This window comes from Panthera uncia, chromosome B4 (assembly GCF_023721935.1).
Source record: "Panthera uncia isolate 11264 chromosome B4, Puncia_PCG_1.0, whole genome shotgun sequence".
NCBI classification, from domain to species: domain Eukaryota; kingdom Metazoa; phylum Chordata; class Mammalia; order Carnivora; family Felidae; genus Panthera; species Panthera uncia.
In genome coordinates this window covers 130,514,502-130,536,220 of record NC_064809.1, presented here as the reverse complement: position 1 = coordinate 130,536,220, position 21,719 = coordinate 130,514,502, and the positions used below count along the sequence as shown (strand labels likewise).

Below are 21,719 nucleotides of genomic sequence, written 5' to 3'. Positions count from 1 at the left end.
CTTCTCTTGCCAGTGATACCGGAACGGCTGGCTTGCCTCTGTCACAGCAAATGATGAGGTGGCCATGCTCCAGTGGTCCTGAAGAGAATTCATTTTCTCCCCGATACAATGGGGAAAGCAGAAAGTAATATATTGAATGTCACACTTTTTTAAAACCAGACATTTATTGTGCAACGAATCCTTGGAATCTTTTTTTAAAATGTTTATTTATTTATTCTTGACAGAGACAGAGAGAGAGAGAGAGTGAGAGAGCGCACGCACAAGTAGGGGAGGGCAGAGAGCGAGAGAGAAGGAGGCACGGAATCCCAGGCAGGCTCCAGTCTCTGAGCAGTCAGCACAGAGCACAGAGCCCCACGCAGGGCTCGAACTCACAAACTGTGAGCTCGTGACCTGAGCCAAAGTCAGCCGCTCAACCAACTGAGCCACCCAGGCGCCCCAGAAATCATTTTTTTAAGCTTCTTTTTGAGAGAGCGAGCAAGGGAGGGGTAGAGAGGGGCCAAGCAGGCTCTGCACTTGACAGCAGAGGGCCCGATGCAGGCCTCGAACTCACGACTGCGAGATCCTGACCCGAGCTGATACCGAGAGTCCCACGCTTACCCCACGGCGCCACCCGGCCGCCCCTAATCCTTGAAATCCTGAAGATGAACCGCATTCTGCAACAGCTGCCCTCTTGGGGGAGGGGTTCTTCCTTCACGGGATCCGGGCCCGAACGCGCGGTACACAGGTTTCAGGCGCCTCACGTTACCGGCTCCCAGGGACGCTTCATCTTGTAGCCTTGGAGCTCTGGTTGCACTTTCTCTTCCGCTTGCCCGGGCGGCCAACTTCTGAGGGTGGCGGAGTCACCGCGGCGCCACGGCACGTGCGTCTTCCCCTCTCGTTTCTGCGGCCCAGACGGAGGAGGCCGGAAGAGAAGACACTTCCGCTCTCTGAACACGGCTTTTCTCGGCTTTTCTCGACTAAGTTCGCCAGCGCGTTAGGGGACTGGCCCAGTTGGTGGCACGAAACTACCCATGGGCGTGAAACTAAGTATAAGGTGAGGTCGTATTTAATTTTTTGTGTTGCGGTCATCTTTCATCCCAGACCCTCCCGTCTGCCCTCTGGAGAGCTACGTGGTTGTTGTCATTTCCCTTCACGGTGTGAAAAAAAAAATTTTTTTTAACATTTATTTATTTTTGAGAGACTGAGACAGTACGAGTGGGGGAGGGGCAGAGAGAGAGGGAGACGGAATCCGAAGCAGGCTCCGTGGGGGCTTGAACCCACAAACCGTGAACCGACTGAGCCCCCCCGCCCCAGGCGCCCCCCCCCCCCCTCCACATTTTTTTTTTTATTTTCAGCTCACCCACATCTATCCATCATGGTGTCGCTCCAAGGAGACTACCGGGGGCTCGAAAGAGGGGGGGGGGGGCCGGGGCCCCCCCGGGGGGGGGGGGGGGGGGGTGGGGGGGGTGGCTGCTTGCTGGGGAGAGGCTCTGCTACCAAGCAGAGCTGAATTTCAATCCTGGTTCCGCCCCTTTTACTAGCGAGTGACTTGAACCAAGTTGGCCCATATTTCTGAACCTTCATTTCAGCATCTGTAAAATGAAAGAAGCCACACCCACCTGAGAAGGTTCAAGGAAGGACTAAAGATCCAGAGCGGACATGTACTGGTCATCTCCTATCAGTCCCTTGATTTTAAGCTGGGGACTCTCCCGCTCCCAGCCATGTATCCTGAGTGGGAGACATCATCTCTGCCTCTCCACACGGTTCCTGATTGGCTTAGGACAGCCAATATGCCTTCCCCGGTCACAGGGGTAGGGCTACTGATGGGCACGGACCTTAGAGCTGATGGGAGGCACAGGAACATAGGCTGGAGGCTTCTGGGAAGGAGAAACTGCTCTCATCCATGTGGACTTGAACAAGGAAAGATGTCACCCCAGGAGCTGCTCACAGCTCCTCCTTGTGAGGAGCCCCTCACAGAAGGTAGGGGAAGAGTCTGCCTGAGAATGGAGCCGGTCCTGCACGCCTCGCCTGAAGCTAGAGAGTTCCCCTGGACTGTTCAGCTAAATGGGCCAGTAGATCTACTTTGTTATTTCAGCCAGGTTGAGGTGAGTTTTCTGTTTCTTACAACATCGTCAAGATGTAGTGGGTTGTAATTGATTGTAGTGGGTTAAACGGTGGTCCAAAATGATACATTCACATCTTAGCCCCTAGAACTCGTGAACGTGACTTATTGGGAAAAAGGGTCTTTGCAGATATTGTGAAGTTAAAGATCTCGAGACGAGATCATCCTGGATTTTCCAGGTGCGCCCTAAACCAATGACAGGTGCCCTGATGAGAGACGCAGAGGTGGAGACAGAGACCAGAGTTGTGGCCCCAAAGGCCGAGGCACACCCAGAGCCCCCACAAGCTGGGAGAGACAAGGAGGTGTCCTCCTTTAGAGCCGTCAGGAAGAACATGGCCCGGCCGACACCTCGATCTTGGACTCCGGCCTCCAGAGCCCCATGAGAGAAGAAATGTCTATTATTTTAAACCACCTAGTCTATGGTTATTTGATACACTGATCAATGTGCATTTACAAATATTAGTGTCCTCATCTTTATGTACATTTAACTTCTTTCCGTGACTTTCCCATTCACCTTCCCTAAAAGGGCTGAGGCAGTCCAGCCTCAAGTTTAGCCTCAAGCCAGGCTGCCTTGGTTACATACCAGCTTGGCCACTTCCTAGCTGTGTGACTTTAAGCAAATTACTTACCCTCTCTGTGCCTCAGTTTCCTCCCCTGTAAAATGTTTTTAGTAGGACTCAATGAGTGAGTACATGTAAGTGCTTAGAGTAGTGCCTGGCGTGTAGCAAGCTGTGCACATACGCAGTGACTGTTATGTATTCTCCCCTGTTCTTGGGTGATTTCCTTTCCTTATCGGAATGCTGCTTCTTCATGGTAATGAGCCCGGTTTTGTTCCTGACTAGATTTTTAAAATTATTATTACTTGTGATTCAGTCACCTCATTATGCTTTGAGGCCATTAAACTGGGGGACATGTCACTCAAAAAAGTATGAACACACTGAGTCCGGTGGGATCTCCCTAGACAGCCAAAGTTAATGATTAGGAAAGTCAAAAGTCTACACCGAAAGACAAAGAGCCTGATTTAACTAATAAGCTGTTCAATACCATGGCTTCTAATTGACTTTCTCTAGGCTTCCTTTTGAAATGCTTATTTCAAAGGGTATAAATAATTTAATTGATTTTCAGAATAATTGACTTGTTTTTGGCAGGTATTTCTGCTTCTTTGCTTTGTGGTGGGAGGAGATCCTGGGAGAAGGAAGGATTACTAGATTTAAGGGCCCCTACGACTATCCTGTTTTCCAAATTTTAAAGACAACATTTGTTTTTCAAATAAACATTGTTTTCCTTTCTTCAAAGGAATTTGAAAGTAGGCTTTAGCTTAGAAATCGTGGCACAAGGGCTTTTATGACTGTTTCTAATCCAGACACTGTCAGTTTCCAGAAATGATAAACTTACTAGTACAGCTGGACCTCCAGAGCATGCCTTCCGTGTCTCACTAGTAGCTGCAAGTCCCTACCTCCCTACTCACCCACGGGGCCTGCTCATCTTAAAACTGGACTGTGGGGGCGCCTGGGTGGCTTGGTCGGTTAAGCGTCCGACTTCGGCTCAGGTCATGATCTCACGGTCCGTGGGTTCGAGCCCCGCGTCGGGCTCTGTGCTGACAGCTCAGAGCCTGGAGCCTGTTTCGGATTCTGTGTCTCCCTCTCTCTCTGCTCCTCCCCTGTTCATGCTCTGTCTCTCTCTGTCTCAAAAATAAATAAACGTTAAAAAAAATTTTTTTTTTTAAACTGGACTGTGTTCGGGGCACCTGGGTGGCTCGGTTGGTTAAGCATCTGACTCTTGGTTTCGGGTCAGGTAATGATCTCATGTTTCATGAGTTCGAGCCTCACATCAGGCTCCATGATGATAGTGCCGAATAGGCTTGGGATTCCCTCTCTCTCTCTCTCTCTTTCTGCCCCTCTCCTGCGCTCTCTCTGTCTCTCTCAACATGAAAAAATAAACTTAAAATTTTTTTGAAAAACTGGACTATGTTTTTTTCTTCTCACTGTCCTTCCTTCCTATAAATGGGGAAGGAGAGAGGGACAGATACGTCTGCTTCCCAAGCAGATTCCTTTGCCATATTTGCAAAATCAAAAGCCTTTTGTGGTACGCATGAGCATGGCTAGAGACCTTGATTTATGTGACGTCAGATTTCCTAAAAGAGGGAGACCTCTACGTGGCTCTCACCTTCATGAGCAAGACCTTCATGGGCAATTCTTAGAGCAAGTGACTTATTAAGAAAGCTCAGAGGGATGCCTGGGTGGCTCAGTCAGTTAAGTGTCTGATATCAGCTCAGGTCAATCTCATGGTTCGTGGGTTTCAGCCCCGCATTGGGTTCTGTGCTGACAGCTCATAGCCTAGAGCCTGCTTCAGATTCTGTCTCCCTCTCTCTCTGCCCCTCCACCACTTGCACTCTGTCTCTCTCAAAAATAAATAAACGTTGAAAAGAAAAAAGAATGAAAAAAAAAGCCTGAGAGAATAAAATTATTGCTACCATTGTATAGAACAACAATGACAACAACAACAACAAAAACAACAACAACAACAAGACTAGTACCATCTTATCAATGCCATGTTTGAAAAATGAAGACCTAATTCTTTGCACTGTGATTTTATGACATCTGGAGGCTCTTATTCAGTATGGTAGGCGAAGTACTCATTTTGAAAAAGGCATTGGCATGGCTCTGTGCCCTGGGTAAGCTCTGACTTCTCTCCTTGAGCTGGGTGGACACTGGTGGGTGAGTTTCAAGATACAACAGTGAGAGGCTTTGACATGATACCTGTCCCGATCTTACCAGAAGCCTCCGAGCCAGAGGCCAGCCGTATCTTCACCTGGGCTGAGCAGCGACCAGATGGTGGGTTTGGGGTTCAGGGGTGGAAGTGGGAAAGGCAGGGGGGAAAAAGGAGAATACAAATGAGGGGTGGGAGGAGGAAGAAAAAAAACCAAACAGATCAGACATTAGGAAGAAGGAAGCACAGGCCTTTGCCATATGTCAGTGTCGTGTCTCAGTCTGCACTTTGTGGTTTCGGTGCTGTTAGAGAAGCAGAAGGAGTCCAAGATGGCAAGAGAACATTTTCCTAAAAGAATACCATTCTAAAAAAAGGTTTATGGTGGTAGAGATAAAACTCCTGCTTAAATTGGTTTTCTCACTATTCTTGCTTTTTCTGCAGGCTGAGAATGGTGTCATGGAACAAAGAATAATCACCATTTCTTAAAAGGCCCCGGTCTAAAGTGAACACAGGTATGTACGGATCTGTTACTTTCTACCTCTCCCTGGTCTGTAGACTGTCTGGTGCTATAGGTAGATGGAAGGCAATAAGGATTGTGTTTAGGAGAAATCTGTTCATGGTGGCTTTACTGAAAGGGAGTTATTGTTCTTATACACCAAATCTGGAAGTAGTCAGTCCACGGATAGCATTTGGGCTTTCTGTCTTCCATTTGACCATCTTTAGTGTGAGCTTCCCTCCACATGGTCATAAGATGGCTACCAAGCCTCCGAGCGTTGCCTTCAAGTTCCAAGCAGGATGGTTAAGAGCAGAAGGTAAAAGACACACGTCAACTGAGTTTATTTCCTTCCCCAAAGCTTATTATCTCATCGTCCAGAACTGAGTCACATGGCCTCCCAAGGAACAAGGGGGCTGCTACTCCAAACGAAGTTGGGGTCATTAATAGGGAAAACAGGAAAAAGAATGTGAATAGGCAACTCTCAGTGTCTGTAACACAGGGGTCCTTTACCTAGCTAGGCTCCGTGGGCCTCCAGAGAGCTATGGTGAGTATTCATAGAAACATTTGCACAAATGTGTCTATGTGCATTTTTCTCCAAATTCTCAGCTTTATCTCTCCAAGTATTTCCTCTCCTCCATTCTCCTCTGTCTTTTCTTTTTGGACTCCAAGTAGGCGTATACTAAACTTTCTCACTTTGGGAGTTTACTCTCTTTGATATTTCTATCTCGTCGTCTCTGTGTTATACACTGTACAATAGCCTCAGGTCCAATTCACTAATTTGCTCTTCAAATTATCTATAACCTTCTGCTTCACATCCACAGTTGTTTTCATGTTCTAAAGTTCTCGATGGGGCTCCTGGCGCTCAGTTGGTAAAGCATGTGACTTGATTTCAGGGTCATGAGTTCAAACTTCACTGTTGGACATGGAGCCTACTTCACAAGAAAGTTCTAGTTAGTTCTTTTTTTTAAATTGCCTTCCTACTTTTCAACAATCTCTTTCTCATTTTCATTCTGTCTCTTTAAAAAAAATTGTTTTTAATGTTTATTTTAAGAGAGCAGAGCATGCACATGCATGTCAGGGAGGAGCAGAGAGAGAGGGAGAGAACGTCAAGCAGGCTCCGTGCTGTCAGTGCAGAGCCCAGTGCGGGGCTCGAACTCACTAATGTGAGAGCATGACCTGAGCCAAAAAGAGTCAGGCATTTAACTGACTGAGCCACTCAGGCGCCCAAGAGATACATTTTTTTTTTTTAATTTTTTTTTTAACTTTTTTTTTTTCTTTTGAGACAGAGAGAGACAGAGCATGAATGGCGGAGGGGCAGAGAGAGAGGGAGACACAGAATCCGAAGCAGGCTCCAGGCTCTGAGCCATCAGCCCAGAGCCCGACGCAGGGCTCGAACCCACGGACCGCAAGATCGTGACCCGAGCTGAAGTCGGACGCTCAACCGACTGAGCCACCCAGGCGCCCCCCAAGAGATACATTTTTAAATTTTTTTTTTCAACGTTTTTTATTTTTATTTTTGGGACAGAGAGAGACAGAGCATGAACGGAGGAGGGGCAGAGAGAGAGGGAGACACAGAATCGGAAACAGGCTCCGGGCTCCGAGCCATCAGCCCAGAGCCTGACGCGGGGCTCGAACTCACGGACCGCGAGATCGTGACCTGGCTGAAGTCGGACGCTTAACCGACTGCGCCACCCAGGCGCCCCAGAGATACATTTTTAAAACATATTTGAGGGGCGCCTGGGTGGCTCAGTCAGTTAAGTATCTGACTTCGGCTCAGGTCGTGTTCTCCCGTTTCATGAGTTCAAGCCCCACATCAGGCTCTGTGCTGACAGCTGAGAGCCTGGGGCCTGCTTCGGATTCTGTGTCTCCTTCTCTCTCTGCCCCACCCCCGCTTGCACTCTGTCTCTCTGTCTCTCTGTCTCTCTCAAAAAAAACATTAAAAAAATTTTTAAACATATATTTGAAACTTTAAAAACACCTCTCTCAATAACTCATGGGTCAAAGTTAATGGATATTTAATTAATGGACATTTAAATTATTTAGCATTGAATAATGAACATGCCTCATGTTAAAACTTGGGAGATGCCATGGAAGCCATACTTCAAGGGAAATTGATGGCCTTAAATGCTTCTATTAGAAGAGAAAAAAGGATAAAAGTCATGAGATAAACATCCAACCCAATAAACTTAAGGACAGGAGAAAGAAGGTGATGGTAGAGATAAAAGGAGTAACTAAACCATGGATCTGGGTAGAGGCCCAGGTCATCCACCAGAGGTCATTGCTTTTCACCATGTGATGGGGTCTTGGACACCCTGGTTGTAGGCTGCTACCCTTGGGGCTGGGGCCAGGCCATGCTGTCTCCTTGCCAAGAGGCCCAGTTGCTGTCACCCACCAGGTGACACCTTCCCGTGCTGCCCCCTGCTTCTTTTCCCACCTGCCTCCAACCCAAAGCCGCCGGCATAAACGCTCCTCATTGGAACCCTGCTTAGTGGTGAGCCATCCGGTTCCTCATTCTTCTCCCTGCACATCCTGTCCTCTCCTGGCTCTTCCCCAAGGTCACCATGCCTTGGCAGCCAGCCAGGAACTTACTTCTCATTTCCCCACACCTGTCACACCAGTGGTCTGGGGATGCACTTTGCATCCTCCTGCTCCGCCGCCCCCCACCTCCAGTCACATCTTCCTTCCCTTCCTCTCCTGCCTGCTACCTCTGCCCTACGTCAGACCTCATCATACTTGTCCTAATTTTTGCAAGAGCCTCCGCATGGTCTCTCTGCCTTCAGCCTGGCCCTCCCTTTTCATTCTCCCCACAGCAGGTCATTCCCAGAGTAACCTTTGTAGAAGCACAGATCACGTGGCCCCTCTTTACACTGGCTTACATTTCCTGGGAGGTCTCCATTAACTCCCCAGGCAGTTAGGGACTCTGTCCCTGCTATTCGTCTAACACCCAGAGCAAACCTTGGTCATATTACCTGTTATGTCCCTGGCACATGTATGGACCTTGTGGAGAGGGACCACGTAGGTGCCGCTGGTCAGAGTGTGGTCTGTGAACTAGCACCTTCCGTATCACATGGGGGCTCCTTAGAAGTACAGAATCTCAGGCCTCACCCAAATCTACAGAATCTTAATTTGCATTTAATAAGCTCCCAGGTGATTCATTTGTTCCTTAAGATTTGAGAAGCACTAATGACTGATGAGCAGTTTCTGCAAGGGTGGAGGGCAAAAGAATCTGAAGTTCAAGTTGGTCTTTTCATTTCCTTTGTTTTGGTGAGCTCCGGGTGGGGGTGGAAGGGTGGAGGCAGCCTATTGAAATGACCTACACGCATCCTAGACTGAATAAAATCAATGCACGCTTTGAGACTTAGATCAGAAAGAGAACTGATTATTCTGGAAACAGCTGACAATTTCAAGTTAATGCTGTGCTGCCCTGAATAAGGCAGACAGATGCCAGGATATGTCAGCAAAAGGACCTGTCATGGCATCAATTAGGAGAAATACTGAACACTCACCCCTTTGTTGGAGCCCAGCATGAAGGGGAGTACAGCGGGAGGGTGAGAAGAAGGGAGACAGCTCTGTCCTGGCAACAGGAAATTGCCTTAGGAAGATTGATTTGCGCATAGTGCAAAGTCATTGTTAGACAGAAAAGACTGTGTGCTGAGCCTTTCCTGCATGTTTCACTCACCCAGGCTGTCCTACCCAATATATTCTTAGCACTCCTCTTGCTCATCCAGCAGTCACAGGAGTGGCACTTAAATAATGGGCCCTGAAGCCTCACTTCCTGAAAGGCTCCAGTAATCTTTTGTTGATACAAAATAGATCTCCAGGGCATATCTAAGCTTTCCCACGTGGAGGCTGCTTGGTGGGGTCTGGGGGAGGGCAGGGCTGTAACAATAGCCTTCGGGTAGCCAAGAGAGCCCCTGCTGAGGAGAGCATCACTATTTGTTAAAGATTCGTCTTCAAAAAGGGCACATGGGTGGCCCTTTTTGATTCTTGATCTCAGCTCAGGTCATGATCTCACGGTCCCTGGGATCAAACCCCGAATTGGGCTCCTTGCTGACAGCGCGGAGCCTGCTTGGGATTCTTTCTCCCTCTCTCTCTCTCTTTGCCCCTCACATGCTTTGTGTGTCTCTCTCTCTCTTTCTTTCAAAAATAAATAAATAAACTTAAAAAAAAAAAAAAAAAAAGATCTACCTCCATATACCGAGCACCATGCTGGCAAATGGACATTCATGACCATACTCGTTCCTCTCTCTGGCCATGTCACCCTGGTATTCTCATTCCTACAGCTGAAGGAGCTGAGAGACATTGGCACGTGGGTGGCATCCCACAGCTAACAAATGGCAGAGGTGATATTATAAATGGCAGAGGGTTAAATTGTGACACCTCTCCCCCCACCAAAAAAAGATACGTTGAAGTTCTCACCCCTAATATTTCAGGATGTGAGCTCATTTGGAAATAGGTTCATCGCGGAGGTCATTGGTTAAGGTGATACTGTACTAGGGTGGGCCCTAAATCAAACATGACCGGCGTCCTTATGAGAAGAGACACAGGAGGGAGAAGGCGGGGGTGAGAATGAGGGAAGAGATGGGACTGATGCAGCTGCTGGGCAAGGAGCACAGGACTGCAGGAAAACATGAGAAGCTAGATGTGGCAAGGGAGGGTGCTCCCCTACAGATTTCAGGTGGAGTATGCCACTGTTGACACCTTGATTTTGGACTTCTAGCCTCCACAGCGATGAGGCAATAAAGTTCTCTCGTTTCAAGCCACTGCTGGCACTTTGTGGCAGCCCAGTGCACCTGGGAGCATGGTTTTCCCATTGCCATCACCCCACAGACAGGATCTCAAGGGAGGCATTCGGAGCGCTCAGATCGACAGCATCCACACTCACGTGCCCACTCCAGACCCTTCCTGTGCACGTGTGAGATGGTCATCATGGTGGAGAAGCTCAGCTCTGCTTGGAGGGCTCCTAAGGTGGGGCTGACAGATGAACAGCAGGGGAGCCAGGGGTGCCTGGGTGGCTCAGTCAGTTGGGCGTCCGGCTTTGGCTCCAGTCGTGATCTCGCAGTTAGTGAGTTCAAGCCCCGTGTCGGGCTCTGTGCTGACAGCTCAGAGCCTAGAGCCTGCTTCAGATTCTGTGTCTCCCTCTCTCTCTGCCCCTCCCCTTCTCATGCTCCCTCTCTCTCTCTCTCAAAAATAAATAAACATTAAAAGAAAAAAGCAGGAGAGCCAAAATCCTTCCTGGAGAGACCCTGGAAACCCCACCATTTTATAAAGAAAGAAAGCAGGAGAGAGTGTCAGAGTCAGACCCCAGGAGACTGGGATCCTTGCAAATCTTTGCAAGGGATTTTTTGAGGGAGGGCTCTCAGGAGAAACCTGCAAGAGGAAGATGCTGAGGAAAGATGTGGCTTCGGGAGATGACTGGCCTCCACCTGACCCTGTGGGAAGCTCAGAGCACAACTTGCCCCACAGAGGTGGTTTCCCCCCGCAAAAAGGCAAGGGATGTTGTAAAGGAATCCTGGCCTCCACCCACCACTGGCTAGGCTGAGGCTGTTTTGTTTTTGCACAGCGTATATTCACGTAATGATGGGAGGAGATGGAGTGGGGTGGAGGGAGGGGGGGAAAGAAGGAACTAACTAGAAGTTAATTAAGGTTCTTTCTTGGTGTGACTCTGGAGGAGTAGGGGGCACAGGAGGGAAAGATAGTGTTGACAGAATCCCTCATTGTTTAATGATCAATGTTCCAAGAGCAACACAGCCTTTGACTTCTTCCCCCTCTGAAACTCATTACTTAAATAGAAGTTTGACTAAAATTCAAAATACCTTAAAAAAAAAAAAAAGATTTGGATCAATTAATGAAGCAGGTTTTCTAAATAAGGAGGACCCGGGGGTGCTTGGAGCACATCCGCAGCTCTCTGAAATGATGATGCTCTCTTCCTTCCCCATCCTTATGCCTCAAGAATAAAACCAAACACAGCAAGGCCTTCCTTGGTCCTAGCATCAAGGTTAAAGCCCAGGGCCGACGACTTTCCTTTACTGGAAGGCAAGCACAACGATGTGCGGTGGGGGGAGAATGGAAGACAGAGAGGCTTCTGTCCCCAGTGCAGGACAGCCCCTGGGGGAGGCTGATCCTGGGGACTATGCAGAGACCCTACGGAGCTGCTTCAGGGCTGGCCTGGGGCTCTTTGTGCCGCTTCTTCATTTCTTCTCACCTACTTTATCTGCTGCCTCTGTGAGCTGGGGAGACAGCGTGTCTTTTCTCATCTCACCGGGAATGGGGAACGGAAGTAAGGACAGGGCTGGCCGTGGGCCAACTGGGAGACGCTGGGACAGTCCCCCACTGCTCCCTCTGCTCCCTGGTGGTGCTGGTGCGGGTGCCGCCTGCCCACACATGCCTCCATCTGGAGGCATCTGGAGCCTCCTCTGAGTTCTTCCTTCCTGCTCACCCTGAAGAGCTTCCTGTTCTCCCCACTCCCCCCACCCCATACCTTTGCCTCCAATTATCCAGTTACCTGGTTGGTAACCAGCCAGAACTAGAAGCCATGCTCCTCTCCATGCTCACCTGTCTCCCTCACACTTCCATTCATACTAAGGTGCACATGGCTGATAGGAGCCTCACTCTCCCTGGGATGGGGGGGAGAGGGTGTCATTCTTTTACATCCATCAGAGTACTGACCTGACACATGGAGCTCCCCGGGGAAGAACTGTAGACTTGGGAAGTGAGTGGCAGAGATGGGAGTCCCTGGAACCACATATTGATTACTAATTCATTTCACGGTATTTATTGAGCCAGGGCAGTGGGGGTGGGGGGAGATGTAGAAATAGAGATTTGGCAAAATTTTATGTACGAAATGGATCTCATAGGAGCTCTCCTGTTCTCGATCTACATCATAGACCACTCCTAGTGGGGTATGTCTGTGTGATGTGTGTGTGGTGTGTGTGCGTGAGGCATGTGATGTGGGGTGTGTGTGTGTGATTTGGTGGTGTATGTTGGGGGGTGTGTAGTGTTGTGTACAATATGTGGGACGTGTGGGATGTCTGTGATGTATGTATGTATGATGTATGTATGCTATGCTCAGTGTGTGTGGTGTGGAATGCATATTGTGCTTGTACGTGCGTGTGTAAAGGAGCACCTTCCATAGCACCCTGGTTGGCATAAAATACTCACCTTTTGTCTATACCCCAAATACTCAGTCTACCTCCATCTCTACCTTCTCAAGCACCATTTGGGGGCACTGGGACAAGTGAGGCCACTCAGTCTCTCAGCTGTTATTTATTGAATCTCTACCTCAAATCAAAGATGGCCATTTTGCATTCATTTCTGTGTATGGTGCTGTGTAGGTAGGGGTCCAGCTACATTCTTTTGCATGGGGACACCCAGTTTTCCCAGCACCATTTGTTAAAAAGACTGTTATTTCCCCATTGAATCACCTTGGCCCTCTTTATTGAAAACATTTGACATATATACAAAGGTTTATTTCTGGGTTCTCTATTCTATTCCATTGGTCTACATATCTCTTTATTACAGGACCACATTATCTTTAAATTTTTTTTAATGTTTTATTTATTTTGGGGACAGAGAGAGACACAGCATGAGCAGGGGAGGGGCAGAGAGAGAGGGAGACACAGAATCGGAAGCAGGCTCCAGGCTCTGAGCTGTGAGCACAGAGCCCGACGCGGGGCTCGAACTCACAAACTGTGGGATCATGACCTGATCCAAAGTCAGACCCTTAACCTACTGAGCCACCCAGGCGCCCCTCCAGGACCACATTATCTTGTAGTACGTTTTAAAATCAGGAAGCGTGAGTCCTCCAGCGTTGTTCTCTTTCAAGATTTTTTTGGTAATTCAGGATCCCTTAAGGTTCCATATGAATTTTAAAATGTATTTTTCAGGGTGCCTGGGTGGCTCAGTCGGTTAAGTGCTGACTTCGGCTCAGGTCATGATCTCGCGGTTCGTGGGTTCAAGCCCCCTGTCAACCTCTGTGCTGACAGCTCAGAGCCTGGAGCCTGCTTTCGATCCTATATTTCCCTCTCTGCCCCTCCCCCACTCATGCTCGCTCTCTCTTGCTCTCTCAAAACTAAAATAAACATTCAATTTTTTAAATGGATTTTTCTTTATTTCTTTATCTTTTTATTTATTTTTAAATATAATTTATTGTTACATTGGTTTTCATACAACACCCAGTGCTCATCCCGACAAGTGCCCTCCTCAATGCCCATCACCCACTTTCCCCTCTCCCCCACCCCCCATCAACCCTCAGTTTGTTCTCAGTATCCAAGAGTCTCTTATGGTTTGCCTCCCTCCCTCTCTGTAACTTTTTTTTCCCCTTTCCCCTCCTCCATGGTCTTCTGTTAAGTTTCTCAAGATCCACATATGAATGAAAACATATGGTGTCGGTCTTTCTCTGACTGACTTATTTCACTTAGCATAATACCCTCCAGTTCCATCCACGTTGCTGCAAATGGCCAGATTTCATTCTTTCTCATTGCCAAGTAGTATTCCATTGTATATATAAACCACATCTTCTTTATCCATTCATCAGTTGATGGACATTTAGGCTCTTTCCATAATTTGGCTATTGTTGAGAGTGCTGCTATAAACATTGGGGTACAAGTGCCCCTATGCATCAGTACTCCTGTATCCCTTGGGTAAATTCCTAGCAGTGCTATTGCTGGGTCACAGGGTAGTTCTATTTTTAATTTTTTGAGGAATCTCCACACTGTTTTTCAGAGCAGCTGCATTTAATGGATTTTTCAATTTCTACAAAATAACAGAGATTGCATCGAACCTGTTGATCAATTTGGGTAGCACTGACATCTTAACAATCCAGGAACAAGAAACAGCTTTCCAGTTATTGTCTTCTTTAACATTTGTCAGCAACATTTTGCAGTTCTCATTGTATAAGTTCTTCACCTTCTTGGTTAAATTTATTCCTCAGTATTTTATTCTTTATGATGCTATTGTAAATTGAATTGTTGTCTTAATTTCTTTTTAAGATTGTTCATTATAGAAACACGACCAATTTTTGTGTTGATTTTGTATCCTGCAACTTTGCTAACCATATTAGTTCTAACAGTTTGTTTTTGTGGAAAGGAAAGGTTTTTTAATTTTCCAGTTGATGAGGAAAGCGATGGATCTTAATCAGCAATATAAATCTTCTACCCACCAGAGTCTCGGCAGAAACACGTTGGGTAAATGACTTTCATGGAGAACTGAGCTGAGGGATGTGTGGGCTTTCCATTCTCCTGGGTAATCAATATGTTGTCCTTAAGCTTGACCATAAAGGAGGGTCTGTATAGAGGTCCTTGTGTGTAACCACTCTCTGATATTTTTGCTTGCATGTTTATAACACGTTATTTAATTATGTTGAATGTGTAATACACTCCCAGAGTACAAAATGCAGAAGGTACAAAAGACTGTATAATGAAAAGTCCACTTCTTACCTTTGTCACCCTCTGCCTGGTTCCCCTCCCCAGAAGTCAGCAGCTGCTTCAGGTCCCTTCCAGAAATGATCTCGGGTACGTGCAAGCATTTAAGTGTATACACTTTTTTTTTTCATTTATAGGCATCATTCTACCCCTTGTTTTTTTTTTTTTTTCCATTTCCCAATACATCTTGGTGATTGTTTCATATGAATACCTAAATTGTTCTTCTTTCTTTTTATTTTTATTTATTTATTTATTTATTTATTTATTTTAACATTTATTTATTTTTGAGACAGAGAGAGACAGAGCATGAACGGGGGAGGGGCAGAGAGAGAGGGAGACACAGAATCGGAAGCAGGCTCCAGGCTCTGAGCCATCAGCCCAGAGCCTGACGCGGGGCTCAAACTCACGGACCGCGAGATCGTGACCTGAGCCGAAGTCGGACACTCAACCGACTGAGCCACCCAGGCGCCCCTCTTCTTTCTTTTTAACAGCTGTGTAGTACTCCATTGGAAGTTTGTACTTCAGTGTGTTTGAGGGACATTGAGGCTGTCTCCACTTTCTGATCTTACAAACAGCCCAAAAAGATTATTAGGATTACTCTGGGATGACATTTTACTGCCACAGTTAACACTGAGGCACATTATGAGAAATGATTGTTATTGTATCTGTTGTCAGGGTACCATTGAGGGCATCCATTTGTCTCCTGCATCCCAGGGTCATCTTTAGGTGGACGATGGGGGAACTCCTGCCAGGTTTCTGCACCAGGGTTAAGGTGATACTTCTGAGTTCTGCGTTTTTTCCATTGACTGTCGGTCGCCCTTAGCTTTGGCCACTAAGGTTCTCAGAACCAAGTGTACGGGCCTTGTTAGCAACCGCACAGAACTATTTATTGCACACTTATGGATGCTAATCTTACTCCTAGTTTCATTATTTTCCCTCCCTTTATTTCCCTCTCACGGCAGCTCCCAAAGCTGTTTGTTTTCTTCCTTGACATTGTGCACATTTTTTGCAAACCATCTCAGGATCTTTATGTAATGAAGTGGGTATAAATAAACATATATAAATACATCCATCATACATAAATAAAATATGAGTTTGAGTCGTGTATCTAGAAGCAGACTTGACCTCCCTTCAACCATCTTATTTGCATGGGACACAGGTCTCCCCTCCCTGAGCCTCTGTAGGTAGGGACCCCAGCCGGCCTGCCCTGTGGCCCGGGAGCCCGCTTTCCACTGACTCCAGGAGATACGCTAGTCCATCAAGATGCTTCTAGGCCCTGCTGTCCCAGTCAAAGGCTGAGGAGAAAACCTGACTCTCACATTCTGTACACCTGGGAAGGAGGAGAGAATTCCTGGTGGCTGCACCCTGCCCGGCATCAGGGGCCCCTCTGGCTCGGGGGTCCTGCTGCCGCGGGGCTCCCTCTCCCTCCCTCTTCCCCCAGCAAGCTGCATCCCCTTGTCACTTCATCCCACCCACAAACATTCTTTTGCTTCAGTGTGAAAAAGCAATTTGCATCCAACCAGCAGGACTAAGTGAGATAGATGGAGGTAGGCTGCTTTCTCATCTCAGAAACCTCTTTCATCTTGCAGGGCCCTCTGTGCAGCCAGGGCGGTTTTGTTCTAATGTGGCCCCTGCAGGCTGAGTGTCAGATTTGTGGTTTATCTGCCTCAGGGAGGCTGGCTGAGTGAACAGCTGGGAATACTGCAGTCTAAGGACGCAACGCTCTGGGACCCTGCCCGAGTGGCCTCTGGGTCCTGCACAGGGCCGCTGTTTGAAGTCAGAGGGAGAGAGGACCAGGTGTGTTTGCAATGCCTGGGGTGGGCTCGGGGCACCTGAGCAGTGCTAGGGGAAATGGGATTCAGGACTCAGAGATGCATGTGGGGCGCTGCTCTGTCCCAGGGCTTCTCTGCTTGGGCCTTTTCCAGAGCTGAGTTTGATCTTTGCAATCCTCAGTGTCTTTACCTGCAAAATGGGCATTTAATAGTACTGGGCTCACAGAGTTTTGAGGATTAAGTAATAATGGCTAGTGCTTTAATAGCTCTTATTACATACTAATCATCATTGTTAAGTGCCTTACATACAAATAACTCCTTTGATGCTTACAACACTCTTTAGTTATTATTATCCCATTTTTCAGAGGAGGAAACTGAGGCTCGGAGAGTTTAAGTACTTTGTCCAAGTTCACACAACTAGTGAGTGACAGACCTGAGATTTGGACCCAAGTAATCTGGCCCCAGAGTCTGTGCCCTTAAGCACTCAGGCTCTAAGACTTGTCTCCAAAGGGCGGTGCCTGGCACCCGGAAGTCACTCATTCAAACATTGTTCTGGTGTCTGAGCCTCTGAGCCAGTTTCCTGCCTGACCTGGGAGGTGAGATCAACCCAGGTGATCTAGGTGATTCCTTGGCAGCTCTCCCCCCACCCCCCACCACATTCCTTCCCCGGGTTGGCCGCCCTTCTGGCCCTGGTGCGTATCTCCATCAGTGTACTTAGCACCTTGGGCTTGGGCTGAGATTCTCTGTTTATATCTGTCTTCCCTGCTCTTTTGCCAGCAACTCTTTCCTCCCATATCCCAGAACTTAACATAGTTCTTGATAGATAATAGGTGCTTAACGTTTATTTAAGATTGTTTCTTCCAGGGCACCTGGGTGGCTCAGTCGGTTAAGCATCCGACTCTTGGTTTCGGCTCGGGTCATGATCTCATGGTTCGTGTGTTCGAGTTTGGGATTCTCTCTCTTTCTCTCTGCCCCTCCCTCTCTCTCTCTCTTTCTGTCTTTCTCCCTCTCAAAATAAATAAGTAAACTTAAAAAAAAAGATTGTTTCTTCTTTGTCTTGCACTGGGGCTCTGAGATTTCCCTGGGAGAGCTTACTGCTAGGTGACCTCGCCATCCTGGAGGCCTGAGCCAGAGATGTCCCTTACCTAATCTGTCCTTTTGCTTTGTCTGCTCATATCTCAAGCAGGCTGTGTGGAGGCTTTAAAAATATCTTTTTAATTGTTATTATTTTCCAGCACAAAAGCAAGTTATGCCTTTAAAAAAGGAATGTGGGGCACCTGGGTGGCTCAGTTGGTTAAGCATCTGATTCTTTTTTTTTTAATGTTTATTAATTTAGAGAGTGTGAACAAGAGAGAGCAAGTGGGGGAGGGGCAGAGAGAGAGGAAGAGAGAGAATCCCAGGCTCCGTTCTGCCAGCGTGGAGCCCCATGCTGGGCTTGAACTCCCAAACCGTGAGATGGTGACTTGAGCTGAGATCAGTCAGTGCTCAACCAACTGAGCCACCTGGGTGCCCCAGGCATCTGGCTCTTGATTTCCTCTCAGTCATGATCTCACCGTTCATGAGATCCAGCCCCACATCAGGCTTTGCACTGACAGCACAGGCTCTGTTGGGATTCTTTCTTTCTCCCTCCCCCTCTGCCCCTCCCCCACTCACATGCACTTGCTTTCTCTCAAAATAAATAAATAAACATTTTTTAAAAATAAAAATAGGGGTGCCTGGGTAGCTTAGTTGGTTAAGCACCCAGCTCTCCATCTCAGCTCAGATCACAATCTCATAGTTCATGAGTTCAAGCCCCAAGCCAGGCTCCGCACTGTCAGTGCAGAGTTTGCTTGGGATTCTCTCTCTCTCCTCTCTCTCTGCCCCTTCCCCGCTCATACTTGCGTGCATGCTGTCTCTCTCTCTCAAAATAAATAAACTATAAATAAATAAATAAGGAATGTGAACATTACAGGAATTTTGAAAATGAAAGTCCTCCTTAGTCTGCTAGCGTGATTTCTGGCTCAGCATCACCTGGGAACTTGTCAGAAATGCAGAGTCTCAGGCCGCTCCTACCCTGACCTGCTGAGTCGGATTCTGCATTTAACAGGATCCCACTGACTCAGGCCACCTGAAAATGTGAAGAGCTGGCAGTAACCCTCCTTCTCCCCGACCCCAGCTGAGACAACAAGTGTCACCGGGTTTGTGTGCATGAAAGCCTTTTAAAAAGCACGCTCTTCTAACCTCCCAGTAATTACCTGCAATTTTCCAAGCTCATCTAAAACCAAAATGCTCGTCAAAGCTGTTCAGCAGGAAGCTAATAAAGACATCATTATCTGGTCTGTCTGCTTTCACTCTTGCCCCCTCTCCAACCCATTCCCTCCAGGGCAGCCATGGTGATCTTTTTAAAACATAAATTAGATCATGTCACTCTTCTGCTGAGAATCCTGCAGCCCTGGGAACCGGGAACACGCCTCGGCCTCCTCGCCTCTAGTCGCCTACCCTCTCCTTCCTGCTTTCAGTCCTGACACATTGACCTCTCTCCTCAGGCTCTGGGTCTTTGGAATCACTTCTCCTGGGCCCAGATCCCCTTCCTTCCTTCCCTGCCTGGCTCCTTCCAGCCTTCAGGTCTCAGCTTAAATGGCACCTCCTCAGAGGTGTGAGAGGACATGGGGAAAGCAGTTCTTGCCTTCCAGTATTCTCTGTGTCTGGCCCCAGCTGTGCTTAGACTGTCCACTGTAGGAGTGTAACCCCCAGGAGGGCAGGGACTCTCCCTCAAACTTAGCACAGTGCCTGTACACAGTAGGTTAACATCAATAAATAAATAAATTCATGCCTGCTTCCTGGTATCAGGTATGTTAATATCATCTCCCTTCATTTACCAGTTTGTTGAAATTACAAAAATAATAAATGCTAATTATATATGTCTTAAAACAATGTGGGAAGGAATAAAATGAGAAGCAATATCCTGTTTTTCCTCGATTCCTTCCCACTGCAAAAGGAGCCACTGGTTAACAGCTTATTTTGTCTCCTTCCCAAACTGCATTGCCATTAAACACGCACACGCATGCACATACTCATGCACACACAAATAAGATCGTGCTGTCAGTATTGATTCTATTCTGCAACTTGCTTTTCTGGAATGTTGTGGTGAAATACGCAAACCAAATTTACTGTCTTAACCATTTTTAAGTTTACAGTTCAGTAGTGCTAAGTATATGTACATTGCTGGGCAACTGATCTCAGAACTTTTTCATCTCACAATACTAAAACTGTACACCTATTTTGTTTTTTAAAGATTTTATCTTTAAGTTATCTCTACATCCCACGTGGGGCTCGAACCCACAACCCCGAGATCAAGAGGGCATTCCACCGACTGAGCCAGCCAGGAGCCCTTGAAGCTGTACGCCTATTAAACAGTTCCCCCCCCCCCCATTCCCCCCTCGCAGTGTTCTCTGCCACCATTCTACTTTCTACTTCTATGAGTCTGAACAACTTGCTCGAGCAACTTGCTTTTTGAACTTAATGCATCTTCCCATGGGGGCTCGTGGGATCTAGCTCATTATTCCTACAGTCACATAGTATTCCACAGTAGCCACGGCTGATATTTAACCAGTTCCCTCTCAGTGATAGGAAGATTTGCTGCTACAGAAATGCTGAGGTGCCAGGGTTAAATCCCAGAACTGCGAGGTCAGAGAGTATGTACTTCCATTTGACTAAATTGCCAAAGAAGTTGTTCCAACTACCTTCCCACCTACAGAGGAGGACAGGGTTTCTTTCCGGCTCTTCCCAATGTAAGCCAAGTAAATACTGTCCCATCCCAGGGACAGGAGGCACCGGCTTTGAAAGGAGGGTCAGTGGCTCCCTTCTGTGGTGGTTTCCCTGGGGGAGAAGCCTGGAGGGTGAGCTGGTGTCGAGATGGGAATCCAGCTGCTAGATGTATACACAGGAGGAAGTCTAATTCAAAAGCCATATAATAAGTGGACTTGGGAAGGAGCTCGTTGCCATGGCAACCTGACTCCCCTGCTGCCAAAAGCGGGTTTTCTTCTTTCTTCTGCACCTGGCAGAGGCTTCTCTCCTCTCAAGATTACTTGAGGAAGAAAGACTGAGTTTGGCATTCTTTTATTGAGGTCAGTGCACATTTTCAGACAGTGACCACCCTGTCACTGACAAAATGTGATTCTCAGATGTCCTCTGGAGGCGAGGAGCTGGCTGAGCCCCATTCACCCAGCGCACGGCTGCACCTGTGTCTCTTGCCTAAAACACTGAGACAATGGACCCCACCGACCTGCACTGTCTTTTCTGATGCTCTCCGGAGGCAGCAGGTGGGCCAAGCTCCCGAGGAGACTGTTCTGTTCCCTTCACAAGAAAAGGTTTTCTAGATCGTGTTTTTTAAGAACGCCAAAGGTCAAGGTCAGGGGAAGCTTGCTTGGTCAGGCTTCTTAAACCAGTCCCTGGTTTAAATCACTCTGCTCTGGGGTGCCAGGGTGGCTCAGTCTGTTAAGCATCCAACTTCACCTCAGGTTATGATCTTTCAGTCTGTGAGTTCGAGCCCCACGCCGGGCTCTGTGCTGACAGCTCAGAGCCTGGAGCCGGCTTCAGATTCTGTGTCTCCCTCTCTGCCCCCTCCTCTCAAAAATAAATACAAACATTAAAAAAAAAAAATTAAATCACTCTGCTCTGCTTTCTTCAGAGCATTTAGCCTTGAAAATGATGACTGGAACAGAGCAGAATGAAATTATTTTGACCTGTTCCCTGTATCAGGCTCTGAGCTAGGCACACTGTGGACATGCCCTCGTCTAACCCTTCAGCCCTCACTCCATAAGGGGAATTATTGCCCCCATTGTTCTTTTTTGTTGTTGTTAATGCTTTGGTATCTCCTTTTATTTTATTATTATTATTTTTTAATGTTTATTTTATTTTTGAGAGACAGAGCGTGAGTGGGGAGGCGCAGAGAGAGAAGGAGACACAAAATCCGAAGTAGGCTCCAGGCTCTGAGCTGTCAGCACAGAGCCCGACATGGGACTCAAACTCACGAACTGAACTGTGAGGTCATGACCTGAGCCCCCCAGGCGTCCCCATCCCCATTGTTCTAAGAATGAAATCAGAGGCCCCAAAGCTTAAGTTATTTGCCCAAGATCTCACTGCAGATACATGAACCTGGCCCTGCCTGGGTCCCAAGGTCATGTTCCCCACCCCCAACCAGTAGATAATTTGGAGATGACAAAGAGGTCTATGGGGAC

General features: G+C 47.5%; 1 long non-coding RNA gene across 1 annotated transcript in view; it reads left to right on the top strand.

The window, feature by feature from the left end:
- Nucleotides 1-493: 493 nt before the first annotated feature.
- LOC125920370 (uncharacterized) overlaps nt 494-21,719 on the top strand; it is a 41,216-nt gene continuing 19,990 nt past the window's right edge. Inside the window, exons 1-2 of the long non-coding RNA XR_007457033.1 lie at nt 494-1,033; nt 5,252-5,322. This is a non-coding gene — a long non-coding RNA (uncharacterized LOC125920370). The remainder of the gene's footprint in view (nt 1,034-5,251; nt 5,323-21,719) is intronic.